The following is a 14,466-nucleotide window of genomic DNA, read 5'->3' on the forward strand; positions in this document are numbered from 1 at the left end:
GGGAATCGACATCTGACAGGGAGCTCGCCCCACGGAGAACCCCACCACCTGAGAAACCACCGACAACTCCGGCCAGTGCACCACTGGGCCCCTCGGAGCCAGCCCCCACGGCAGCCCCAGAGCTTCGCCACTCCACTAGGGAGTGGAACGCACCGACATATCTCAGTGCCGGTAGGTAGCCCCGGCCCCTGTAAAAAAAACATGTGGCCTTAGTTAGGGATAATTCGGAACTGTGTAAACTGCTCAGAGACCCTTTGGGGTTGGAGCGGTATAGAAATCTAATATATAAATAAATATATATAAATGTGTGCGCATGTGTTTCAGACCAAGGTGGGAGGGGTGTTACGTATTGAAGTTTGACCACGTGCGAGGCTGGGCCTCCATGCGGTCAAGCGAAGCAGCCAAGCTTCGCCCCAGTGAACAATGGCCCGAGCGGATCCTAGCCCGCACCTATCTGAGGGCTAGGATCCCAGCGAGGACCTATGGAATGCCTGACCAATGTAAATAACCTATCACTGGTGTGGGGTGTGTTTTGGGTGTGGGGCTTACTGGGAATATAAAACAGCCTGCGAGCCGGTAGAGTTTGTCTTGTTCTTCACTTAAAATAAAAGTATGAGCTGAAATCACTGCGTCAGTTTCAGTACTTTTCAATTGTGGAGACAGAATCTTAGTGTTTATCCATTTATAGTATCCAGACACCTAACAAATACTCTGAGCAAGGAAAAATAAAGGCCCTAGTGGCTGCATGTCCTGGGTGTTTGAAGTAGGAAGCCCACATGGGCTGAAAAGGGGGAGGGTGGCTAGCTCGGGGCCTGCCACCTAGGATGTGGAACACACCGACAAGGAAAAGGCCCTGAGAGGCAGAATGGGAGGGGGACTGAACAGAAAGGGGAAAAGAAAACTGAGGAGGAATATGGAAACTACCTCCCCAGAATGTCCAGGGTAATCTTGTAACATGAGAAGCTAAATACAAAGGAAGTGATTTAGGAACTTTGGTGGCTTTGCATATATGTGTATCCTGGATTATGGGCTACTTAGCATGGAATGCAAACCTGCCCAGTTTGCTATCTTGCCACCCCCACACTCAGCCCAGTTCCATCTACAATAACTCTACTCAGAACTACCTGGAGTTTCTCAGAATTTAAGGGTATCCTTAGTTTGCCTAGAGTAGCAGTTTAGCTGGCAGCAGCACAAGTCCAAACTCAAGAAACTTTTCTCTGCATAGTTGTAACACATGAATTCAGTGTGCACTTAAGAACCAACCACTGCAACCTCTCTTTTTCAGAGGTTTATGTTGGGGTGATTAAAATTCATCTGGACCACTGCCAGCTATTTCTTCTTATTCTGGCCCTACTTTGGAGTGGAGGTACGGTTGCCAGCCCCCGGGTCTGGGTTGGGTTTTCCCCGCTTCCGGGGGCTTCAATCCACCTCCGGCCACCTGGACAGTGGGGAAAGCCCTGCCCCAAGCCCCACCCCCAAGAAAGACTACCCACTCAGCCACCGCTCTCTTTCCCCTCCTGCCTGATTTAAAGGGCTTCAACTGATTGGTCATTTTAAAGTAGGATTGCCAAATATGTTTTGTCCGGGAGCAGGGGGCTCCCGGCCGGCGTCTGAAACGTGCGCGCGTGCGCGTCACCCGGAAGTGACGTCGCACGCTGGGGGCGGGGCCATGCCATTTGAGGGGAAAACTCTTTGTTTTTCCCTCAAATGGCATGGCCCCGCCCCCAGCGTGCGACGTCACTTCCGGGTGATGCGCACACGGGGGTGGGGTTCCCCCAGGCCCCGATTCCGCGGGAGTGGAAAGCGGGGCTCGAAACCGGGGGGAAATCCGCCCCCGGGGGCATTTGGCAGCCCTATTTTAAAGGGTCCTTTTGTGAGCAGGGTGGGGGCTGCGGCATGCAGGGCTCATTTAAAGGGCCTTTTTGTGAGCTGAGTATGCGGCCCATGACTACCCCCTCCTTCCCTCCTGCTAGAATTAAAGAACCCTCCAGCTAGTCGGTGGGTCACATGGTCCCTGCCAGTCAGTTGAAGCCTGTTAAATCGAGGAGGAGGGGAGGGAGAGGGGTGGCCCAGTAGGTGGTTGCTCTTGGGGTGGGACTTGGGGGCATTCACCCCCCCCAGAACACCCCCAAATCCCCCCACCAGAGGGACAAGGGGACCTGGTAACCTTAAATGCAGGCTCACCTGCAACCACTTAATTTCCTTCTGTACTTTGGCTCTATTCTCCCAACAGATCCTACCAAAGGAAATAGGAGGAGCCTGCTGGAGGAAGGTTTGTCAGCAACTTTAGTTTGTTCTTGCTTGGTGTGCTTCAGTATTGCCTTGCCTTGAACCCATACATCTTCTAAATCCCATCTGAGCTGTTTGCCTTGGTCTTTTTCTTTATAGTTAGTTATGCAGCCTATATGTTCTGGAAATGAGTCTATTGTTGTGTTATGAATACTATCCTAATAGATTGCTGTACATGTGAATTGGGCTAGAGCTTTGTTTAAACCTCTGCTGCTGATGTTCCCATTCTGCTGTGTTAGCTAAATGCTCATGCATTTGTGTGGAGAACTATATTTAATTGCAACATGGAACGTTAAGGGAAGATTCTGTCCCTTTGAAAGGCCTCCTGAGCTTTTCTCCTTGTTCTACAACAGACTGCATTTTTCTTTGAATGTTAAGTAACTTGGAAAATATAATCGCCTGTCTGAGTCACAAAAGAGCATCAGGAGCAGAATTAATTAAATCATTTTAAAGCTTTGGCTGCTACACACAGTTTAATAAACAAATAAAATGAAGTTGATTTTGCCCTTTTAAATGCCTGTCCCTTTCTGTTTAGTCAGACAGAAGGGAATACGATAAATTGCCATTCCGTTTTCCATTTTAATTACACTGCATGATATACCACTCTTCAGCTAACATTCTTAGATATAAATTCTAAGAAATTGTTCTTTCTGCTGCCTAAAGTGTACGAGAAGGAGCTGAGTGCTACCTTTATATAAATGGGGACAGCAGAAGCCAGGTGGAGAAGAATTCAAAATACAAGACAAGGGTGAATCAAAGGTTGACAGAAGACCATTACAGTCTTGTAATGGTGGAGATAGAGGGGAGAGGGGAGAATGTCAAAGCATGCCCTAGACTCCCTCAATATTGCCAAGGTACATTGTTCTAGCAGCATGATGGGAAAGTTTTTAGTAGCAATTGACGGCTTGGAGAGGCAAGGAGTTTGCATCTTGGACTCCTCCACATTGTTGGGTGAGGTATTTCCACATCATTCAGTAGGCACAGTACTAGTCTGTATATACAGTACTAGTCTGTATAAATGCTTTGTTAGTTTCCAAAAACATATCCAGGTTACAATCTGGGAGAACTGGGTTTGATTGCTCACTCCTCCACATGCAGCTACTGGTGTGACCTTGGGTCAGTTACAAGTTATTTCAGAGCTGTTCTCTCACAAGCAGTTCTCAAAAGAGCTCTCTCAGCCCCACCTACCTCACAGAGTTTTTATTGTGGGGATCAGAAGGGAAAGGAGATTGTAAATTGCTCTGAGACTCCTTCAGGTAGTGAAGGAAGGGGTATAAATCTAATTTCTTCTTCCTCCTCCTCGTCAGTCAGGTATTTTGTCCCTATAGAACCTGCTGAATGAAGGGTATTCTGGTAGTCTCCAAGTCAGAATTATTAAACAGAAAAAGGCAGATAAATTGAAGATGGAGAGCAATATGGCAGACATGTAAGCAACCTGACCAGTTTGGTAGACACATGTATACAATTATACCTGAGAAACCATGAACATACAACACTTCAAAAATATGTAACAGCTCAAAATACTGACCTTCTATGGAGCTCAAAGTAGTGTTGCCAGGTTCCCCTCTGGCCACAGGTGGGGGATGTGGGGTTGTCAGATCCAGGTTGGGAAACATCTGGAGATGTGTGGATCCTGGGGAGGTCAGGAACCTCAGTGGAGTACAATGCTGTGAAGAAATACTTTTTTTCTTTGGAGGTTTGCAATGAGCAAAACCTTCACTCTGAATTTTAAAAGTCCCCCCCCCCTTCTAGCCTGAGAACAGGCCGGAAGGGGGGAAGGCAGTCCAATTGCTTTCCAGCTTACCTTCATAAAAATGCTAATAGATCTAGCAGGAGAGATAATGGGTGGGTCCAGCTCTCCCCCTTCTCCAAGCAGGGCACAGAGATTTGGGGGACTTCAGACTAGAAAAGCTCCAGGAATAATCTCCAGGAATAAGTTTCAGGAAATGCTTCTCTGACCTGGCCTGACCTGATCAGTAGATGGGGAAAGGGAGAAGATTTTAGGAAGGATGTTGACAACCTCGAGCGTGTCCAGAAGAGGGCAACCAGGATGGTGAAAGGGTTTGAATCCAAGTCTTATGAGGAAAGGCTGAAAGAGTTGGGTATGTTTCGCCTGGAAAAGAGAAGGCTTAGGGGGGACATGATTGCAGTCTTCAAGTATCTGAAGAGCTGTCATGTAGAAGATGGAGCAGATCTATTCTCTCTTGCTCCGGATTGCAAGACTAGATCTAATGGGTGGAAATTACAAGGGAGTTGTTACCGGCTAAATATCAGGAGAAACTTCCTAACTGTAAGAGTGGTTGAGCAGTGGAACAGTCTGCCTCAGGAGGTGATGGATGCTCCTTCGCTGGACGTTTTCAAGTGGAGGCTGGATGACAATCTTTCGAGTATGTTGTAGGGCTATCTTTCGGCTGTGCTCCTGCAGAGTTCAGGGGGTTGGTCCAGAGGACCTGCAAGGTCCCTTCCAACTCTAACATTATATGACTATGATTATAAAACACAGGGCAGCAAGAAGGAAGTGCTCTTTTGTGCAGGGTCCCTCGGGGCAGACAGAACTCTTAACTGAGATCTGTAGGAGGCAGACATTTGACCATGTGCTGCCCAGAGTGCTACAGAAAGCTTCAAGGTAATGGTACTCTGTAGAGCTCTGTAACTTACTAAGCTTTAGGAGCCTCTCCTGTTTTAACATCTCATAGGGCATGTATAGAGAGAGGGACAAAGATTTTGCATTTCACCCATTTCTTAAATCTCTTGCTCAATCTGGTGCTGTGCTAAAAGTATGCTTGTGAACATTTGGTTCTGTTAGTGGTTCTCTGTACCACATAGACCTCCACTGTCTCAGCACACTATTTTAAAAGGAGCGCCAGACGGAAGGCAGGCCATTGGCAAGTGGCTATTCCTCCAAGGGTGGACAAGGCAGTAAACTCTCCCTGTGGTGACCAGGCACTGGGCAGTGGGAAACACAGATGCAAGGTCTTAGATCTTGGAAGGGAAGCTGGGAGCCCTGATCCTCCCAGCGGGCAATTCCTACAAAGGTCAGGTCGCAGCGGCAGCCTCTCCAGGTGTTGGCAAAACCATGGAGGGCAGGGCAGAACAGGGCCTGCAGGCCAGAGCAACCTCCGTATGGGGTGCTGGAGATCTCCTGTGATTTCAACTGGTCTCCAGACTACAGAGATCCGTTACTCCGGAGAAAATGGCAGCTTCGGAGGGTGGACCTTATGGCATCACAACCCTGCTGAGCTCTGAGCTCTCCCCAAGCTCTGCCTTTCCCAGACACCGCCTCCAAAACTCCAGGAATTTCCCAACCTGGAGCTGGCAGCCCTTGAGCAGCCTGTAGTTTGAGATGGAATGAATCAGTTGAGCAGACTATGGGTCCTATTGATCTGCTTTTATCCTGGCATATTGTTTATTCAGATTTATGCTGAATGCTCCAGGGGAGTTTCAGCATTTCCTTTCTTCAATATTTTCACAACAATCCTGCAAGGCAAGCCATGATTATTTCCATTTTGTAAACAGGAAATTAGTACTGTGACTTGCTCAAGATTACTTATGTTCATACCTGAGGAGGAGTGGCTGAAGCTATTATGTAAAAATGAAGTAGCTTCATCAGCAGTTCTGATGTTGCAGGTGGATGTTGCAACTAGTCTTATAGAAAGCAAGGAAAACTAGAATACAAGAGAAGCACAAGACAAAAATATTTAAGAATGAGAGAGCAAATTGAGCTCCCTTGGGTCAATGGAATTTGTTCACATTCATGTCATTTTTCATAAAAATACACTGGAAAGAGTACTATATTTCTTCAAAATCTCAGTACTCTAATTTGCTAAATTTACTCTGTTAAAAACTATCTATATTAATTCTGCTATTTTTGTGTGTTAGAGTAACAGAAAATACTCACTGTGTACTCTCAGCATGAAACAAAAAGAATGGGTACATTTTCTTCTCAAAGTAGTAGCTTGATGGGACTATAATGTCATATTCCCTCATAATACATAAGTGCTTACACTCCTACACATGCCTTTAAAGAAATGTAAATTCAGTGAGTCACACTGAAATTACAAAAGCTTTGAGGGAAGGAAGAATAGAAAGGGTTTTTGTAAAGAAATTAACCAGCAAAAATAATTTGATTTTTGAAATAATTATAAAAATTAAAATCAATAGATTAGAAGTAGAGCTATGATTAGAATAACAATGTTGAGAGGAACGCCATAAACATGTAAGAAGAGCCATGCTGGATTTGCAAGTTTGGGATAGAGCACTTCTCTTCTATACAAGTACAAGGACTATTACTCCAGTCCAGGGCTTTTTTTGTAGAAAAAGCCCAGCAGGAACTCATTAGCATAATAGACCATACCCAGACAGCGCAGCTCATTAGCATATTAGGCCACACACCCATGCCTTCCCTTGGCTTGCCTGGCGCCCCGCAGCCGTGGGGAGCCCAGACAAGCTGGCCCTTGGACAGACCAGGGAAGGCACGGGGAGGCATTTAAATGCCTCCCCAATCCTTCCAAGGGCCCCCCGGGCCCACTTGCCTCAGAGTTGCTGGGGGGGGGTCGCTCTCCAGGCCTTCCCTCTGTAACCTCGCATGCAGAGGTTTTGGCTGTAGCGAGTGTGGCCAACTCTGAAGCCAGCCGGAACTCCGTTCCTGTGCGTTCCTGCCCCAAAATAGCCCTGCTTCAGTCCAATCCCACTATGGAAAATGAGCTGATTAGCTGGAACCTGGAAGAGCTAGGGTGCTAAAGAAACCCAGCACCCAGGTGTCTCCAGGACAATTACATATTACTTCAAGATGGGGTTGCCAACCTCCAGGTAGGACCTGGAAATCTCCCAGAATTACAACTGATCTCCCTGGAGGAAATGACAGCTTTGGAGGGTGCACTGTATGGTATACCATTGTCTAGGAGAAACTGAAGTCCTACAATAACATCAGATGCCTGCCTGGGTGGGTTGTGCCAGGAGTCACCAATGCAAAAAACTTAGTTCAGATCAGGGGTCATTTCGTAGAAAAAGAGGTGCAGGAGCTCATTAGCATAACTCATTAGCATAACTTATTTGCATATGCCACACCCCCTGACATCACCAGAAGTGTGTCAGAAGGCAACACCCACCGCTCAGGCTCCACTGGACTATTTTGGATTGTCAGCTATTCGGGGGGGGGGGAACGTGCAGATCTGTCCTCGCAGAGGAGGGAGAGCTTGTACCTGAATAAGACTTGGTCTTAAAGGTGCCACTGGACTGTTTTGGACTGGGGGGCCAGGGGCAGCTCTGCAGCTTACTTGGCTGCTTCTTGCTCTGACTGAGGGCTGCTGGGAGCAGGGGGTAGGGCTTGTTGCATGTGACCTCCCCCTGGGCTCTTTACTGCCGGAGCTCCGCTCCTGTGCGCTCCAGCAAGAAATGACCCCTGGTTCAGATTACAAGCAGAGGCTTTGTTGCAAGCACATTTCACTTTGGGGAATAAAAGTGCGAGAGAAATCAGTTTTTATTAGGAACAAGGAAAAAATGGGGAAGAAATGAGAAAGCTGTGGGATGTTAACAAACTTGTCTGAACACCAGAAAATAACACACTAACACCAGGTAATGCAAGTGGATTTTTAAGGCAATATAAAAGACACCCTCAGACCTTGGGCGGTTCTCTTTTCCTGCTGCCTTCAACTTGTCCTAGCATTATTGTCTTTTTCAGCAACTCTTCTGTTCTCATAACATGACCGAAGTATAATAGCATCAGTTGAACAAAGTTTGACTCCAGTGGCACCTTTAATATCAACAAAGTTTTATTCAAGCTATGAGCTTTCGTGTGCAAGCACACCTTTTCAGATACAGTGATTCAGGATTTCCACAACAATTTCATAGGGGGGGGGCTAGTTGCCAGGAAGGACCAAACAGAGCCAAGACAGAAACGGAAACAGAAATGGAAATTACCAGTCCATACATACAGGTGGAGGGTAAGCACACCCCATATAAACTAAGATGATTATCCCTCTTTGATCCTTGAGTCTGTTAAACATCTTGATTATGCTGTATGATAATTTACTGCTCACCCTCACCACCCTGAACAACTTCATGTCATCCACAAACTTAGCCACTTCACTGCTTACTCCCAACTCCAAATAATTAATAAACAAGTTAAAAAGCGTCAAACTGAGTACTGATCCCTGCAGTACCCCACTGCTTACCACCCTCCACTGTAAAAATTGCACATTTATACTCACTCTGTTTCCTATTAATTAGCCAGTTTTGATCCACAAAAGGAATTGTCCTTTTATCCCCTGACTATTGAGCTTACTTAGGAGCCTTTGATGAGGAACTGTATCAAAAGCTTTCTGGAAGTCAAGGTAAACAGCATCTGGCTGTTGGGTCCCCCTTGTCCACTTGTTTGTTAACTCCCTCAAAGAACACTAACAGGTTAGTGAGACAAGATCTTCCCTTACAGAACCCATTCTGAGTCTGCCTCAGTAGTTTTTATTCATCAGTGTGGCCACTAATTATTTCCTTAATAACAGTTTCCACCAACTTACCCCGTATTGACATCAGACTCACTGGCCTGTAATTTCCTGCATCTCCTCTGGAACCCTTTTTAAAGATGGGAGTGACATTAGCTACCTTCCAGTCCTCTGGAATGGAGGCAGATTTTAATGAAAGATTACATATTTTTCTCAGGAGATCCACAAGTTCCCATTTGAGTTCTCTCAGAACTCTCGGATGTATGCCATCCAGGTCTGGTGATTTATCAGTTTTTAAGTTGTCTATCAGTCGTAGGACCTCCTCTCTCATCACCTCAATCTGACTCAGGTCTTTCAACACCCCTCCCAAAATCAGTGGTTCTGGAGTGAGCAAGCACTTCCCATCTTCCACAGTGAAGACAGAGGCAAACAATGCATTTAGCTTCTCAGCCATTTCCCTATCATCCTTCAGTACTCCTTTTACCCCTTGGTCATCCAAGGGCCCCACTGCCTCCCTGGCTGGTTTCCTGCTTCTAATGTGTTGTGTACTAACCAAGACTGAAAATGTGGTCAAGCTCGCACGCGGTCATGTGAACTAGAAGAGCATAGGTAGAACTCCAAGCCTATCATTCCTTCTTGCCCCACAAGGCCGCCATTGTGGAGCCTCTGCACCACCTGCTCGATAAGAATGCCCCATGGGCCTGGGGTCCCAAGCACACTGCAGCGTTCAGGGCAGTAAAAGAACTCTTGACATCCAACTCCATCCTCGCCCATTTCGATGAGTCCCTCCCGGTGGTTCTGGCTTGTGATGCTTCCCCGTATGGGGTCGGGGTGGTCCTGGGGCACTGACTGGCGGATGGCAGAGAGGTTCCTGTTGCTTACTACTCATGGACCCTCTCTTTGGCCGAAAGCAATTATGCCCAAATCGATAAGGAGGCCCTGGCTATCGTGGCTGGAATAAAGAAATTCCACGATTACCTCTATGGTCGGCCTTTCACCGTGGTCACAGTTTTCACCGTGGTCACAGGGTTACTCGCCCCGGTCCACCAGACCCTGCATATGTTGTCCCCCAGAGTGCTCCGCTGGTCTATCTTCCTGGCCGGGTACCAGTATGTGCTCATTCACCACCCCGGTAAAGTGATGGGCCACACCGACACTCTCAGCCGCCTCCCACTACCATCTTTTGATCCCGACCTGCCTCCAGCCCACCATGTTGCCCTGTTGAAAGATCTTTCTGACTGCCCCACCCAGGTCTCCAATGTCTCCTGCCACACCACCCGCGACCGCCTCCTCGCCCGGGTCCTGGACTGGGTGGGGAGGGGGTGGCCCACCAGTCAAGTTGGCCCGGAGTTTGCAGTGTTCTCATCTTGGCAGGACAAACTGTCATCCCACAAGGGCTGTCTGCTCTGGGGAAGCCAAGTTGTAATACCCACTCCACTGCACCAGCGGGTGCTCACGGCTCTACACGACACCCCCCCCTGAAATAGTGCGAATGAAAGCACTGGCACGGAGCTATGTGTGGTGGCCAGGAATGGATGGGGAAATTGAGGACCGAGTAAGGTGCTGCCAGACATGCCAGAAATCATGGCCAGAACCCACCCAGAGCCCTGGTGCAACCATGGGAATCCTCACACAAGCCGTGGGCTCAACTACATCTAGACTTTGCGGGCCCCTTCCAGGGACAGATCTTCTTTATCCTAGTAGACATTTACACTAAATGGAAGTGGCGCCGGTGCCCTCCACCTTATCTCGGGCCACCATCAGTGCAATGTGGCGCATCTTTAACACACACGGCATTCCGGATTCCCTGGTGACAGACAACGGGACAGCTTTCACCTTGGCAGAATTCCAGGAGTTTGTGTGGTATTATAGAATTTGCCACATCCACTCCACACCCTTTCACCCCACAACCAACAGCCAGGCAGAAAGAATGATCCGAACAACCAAGGAAGCTCTTCAATGCATGGGTCTGGGAGACTGGGACTACCGGATGGCCGCCTTCCTGTTTGGCCAATGAACCACCCCACACACAACAACTGGCCACAGCCCAGCTGAACTTCTGATGGGACAGCAGCTAACCACAAGACTAGACCGTCAGCACCCTGATCGTGCACCCGAGCATAGCACCTCTCCAAAGAGTCAGAAGGCTGCACGAGGGTTCTTCCCAGAAGACGCCATGTATGCCAGGAAATGCCCGGGGCCCCGCATGGATTCCAGCCAGGGTGGTCAGGGTAACAGGGCCCCAGTCCTACGAGGTCACCACCAAAGATGGCCAGCTGCTGAGATGACACATTGATCAGCTATGTCATCGCCTCCTCCCCACAAATGCCTGAGGATAGTGAGGACAAGGCGTCAGGGCCAGAGCCCAACGAGTCAGAAGAGCCAGATGAGTCCGCACAAGCCCAGCAGCAGCCAAGCAAGATACCCACCCAAGGCAATGGTGAGAACTCTGAGCGGGGGCGCAGCATGGAGCTCCGCAAAGAACTGGCCCCAGCCAGCACTCCAGGGACACCATCCAACAATACCAGGATGGCCCCAGAGCAAGGGGAACTAGCATCAGAGCTCCGCCGCTTGACCTGGGAACAGCGGAGACCCACATATCTCCAGGTCTTTGTTTGCTAGGACAGTATGAACCTTGGGGGGAAGGGTGTTGTGTACTAACCAAGACCGAAAATGTGGTCAAGCTTGCACACAGTCATGCGAACTAGCAGAGCTTCGCGACCGGACACAATAGCGAGAGCGGATCCTAGAACAGACCAATAGGGCAGTCAGGATCCTAGAAGGGACCTATGGGTCTGAGTGCACTGTAAATAAACCAATCACAGGTGTGGGTGTTGGGTGTGGCATGAAATGGGCATTTAAGCAGGCTCTGTCCCCTGCGAGGGCATCCCAGTTTTTCTCCTGCCTTTAATAAAATAAGAGCTAATCACTACAATGTGTCTGGACCCAGTACTTTACATAATGTATCTGAAGAAAGTTTTATGGTTGGTCTTTGTGTTTTTTTGCTATATGCTCCTCATATTCCCTTTTTGCCTGCCTGATCACAGACTTGCATTTTATTTGCCACAGCCTCTGTTCCCTTTTATCAACCTCACTGAGCCTAGCTTTCCACCACTTAAACGAATCCTTCTTACCTTTTACAGTTTCCTAGGGGTATATGATTCATCTTAGGTCTCCCTGAAAGTAGAGAGTTTGAAAACCATGGTCATCATTTATTGAACTACACTCAGGATCAGTTATGCCAAATGTATCTGGGATTTTATCATACTTTATTTTGTTTGAGTTTAAATGCATTTGGTTAAGTGGAATCCAATTTTGTGACAATCTTTTTATAGGAGGTTTTTATTTTATTTTATTGCAGTTTTACATCAATCATAGTTGCTTCTAAACTGGCAGTCTCTAAATGATCAAAATGTATTATATCTATTTACTGTTTATGGTAGAATCCATAGGGTGTCTTCTGATACTATCAGTCAATTATAAATAAAAGACAAGATGAAAGATGAAACGAAATTAGCTGCTATCACATTTTGAAATAAACATCAAGACCACGATCTGTATTTCAAAACTGGTTTTTGCACATTGATCTGTTGTAAAGACATTTATCAAAAATATAGAATGGGAACAAGCCAGAAACAGTAGTGCGCACATTTATCATATCTTTGGTCACATGATCTTCCTGATTCTAATGTCAGCAGAATGACAAAGGAGAGACAGAAGACATGCCACTTCTGTAGAAATTTGTTATAGGCAGGGGTCATTTCGTAGAAAAAGAGCTAGGGGAACTCATTAGCATAACTCATTAGCATATGCCACACCCCCTGACATCAGGGGCCCGGCGGTGGACCTGCAAGGCCAGCGGGAGTGCGAGGAAGCCCCGCCAAGGCCCTCCCTGGCCCCAGGCAGGCAGGGGTGGGGAGAGGCGGGGAGGAAGCAACTTACCCTCCCTCTTCTCCTGCCTCCTCCTGGCTGAATGAGGGCTGGAAGCGGGGCGGCCGGAAGCAGGGGGCGGGGCTTCGTCATGTGCCCCGCCCCCCTGCACCTCACCCGGGGGAACTGCGTTCCCCCGCATTCCCCCCCCCGAAATGTCCTCTGGTTATAGGATTTTATATGTAGCTTTTCTTCTGTCTAAAGAGGACTGGAGCTGTGGTCAGCTCTGCCTACATCACAGGGTGTCTGTTGTGGGGAGGGGAAGGGAAAGGAGTGTGTAAGCCACTCTGAGACTCTGAGTGAAGGGCGGGGTATAAATCCAATCTCTTCTCTCCTCTTCTCTCCTAGGCAACCACAATAGAACATCCAACCCTCCTATCCTTGGATTCTGCCAGTAAAAAGAAAGGGGAGGGGAAAGGGTTCTTTCCAGGGCTGTTTTGGCCTTTCAGGAAAGATTAATCTGGGCCAAACCCACCAGTAACCACCAAGTGACTTAATACCACATAGCTTGCATGGTTCACCCTAGACTGGCTGCTTGCTACCTGTTCAGTGGTTCAAGTCACCCCACATCCTCTTATGTGTGCACATCTACCAATTTAAAGTTGTTTTCAAGTTGAGGGTGACAACAGAATTCTTCCTGCTCCTCTTTTTTATAAATTCCCTTCTCTCCTGTGACATCACTCAATATATCTAATTCATAACATGGTCCCATCTGTAAATATGTAAATCCAGAGATCATGGCTGTGAACAGACAAGTCGGTTCTTTCTACAAACCTGAGAAAAGCCCTCTGAGAACACAGTGGCTCTTGCAGGGGGAGGCTATGCAACCACACCAACATTGCTAGCCATCAAACTTCAGTTTCTGTCAGTAAATCTCAGGAGAGGCCTTTTCCACGGCTGTTTTGGCCTCCCAGTCCACCGCTGCTCCCTTTCTTCTGCCACGGAGGAAGTATTTGTCAGGCTGGGTCCAGCAGTAACCACTGGGCAACTTGCTCCCATGCAATTTGTACAAGAACCCAGATGTGTCTCTCTCAGCCTGCTGGGGAGAAAGGTGAGGTGAAAATGAATTACATAAATAAATATTACATTAAGCTGAAGATGGGGCAGGAGGACAAATAAAATAAAGGTTGGTTGGTTGGTTGGTAAATAGGAAACAGAGAGGGAAGCAGTGAAAAGGGAGAGGATATGGGGCTGCCAGGAGAAGAGAATGAGGAAATAGTATGGGGAAAGAAATATAGGTATAAATGAAGCGACCCCCCCACCACCAGTCTTTGTTGTTTCCCCACTTGTACATATATATATTTTCATTGAACAAATGTTTGCATTTGTACACAAGAAACCTTTCTCTAACTCTGACAAGCCTCAGCATGCATTATCTTAGATGATATCACTATAGAATGGTAAATAGCAATAATGGAAAACAAATGAAGAGTGCTAGCTCACTCAGCAAAGAAATCAGTTCTGACAGCCTGAATATGCATTAAACCTGGAGGCATTTTCCACCAGTAATGCTGCAATATTGATGTTGTAAGTACTGGTGGGAAAATACAGTGTAATGGCAAGTCGTTTCATGTTGCCTAAAGCATCTCAGAAAAATACTAAACTTAATTATATTCATTGCTATTCAGATCATAAATACATACCTGGGGGTGTGCACTTGAAAAAAAAAGTTTTTTTTAAATTTAGATTTCAGGAATGGTTTGCATACTGCTATTCTAGATTATTTGTGTCCATTTTGATATTGGGTTTCAGGGTTTTAAACAATTCTGAATTTGGGGGGTCTGTTTTTTCCAGTGGGGGAACTCTT

This window comes from Gekko japonicus, unplaced genomic scaffold, assembly GCF_001447785.1.
Source record: "Gekko japonicus isolate JY-2015 unplaced genomic scaffold, Gekko_japonicus_V1.1 scaffold354, whole genome shotgun sequence".
Lineage (NCBI taxonomy): Eukaryota > Metazoa > Chordata > Lepidosauria > Squamata > Gekkonidae > Gekko > Gekko japonicus.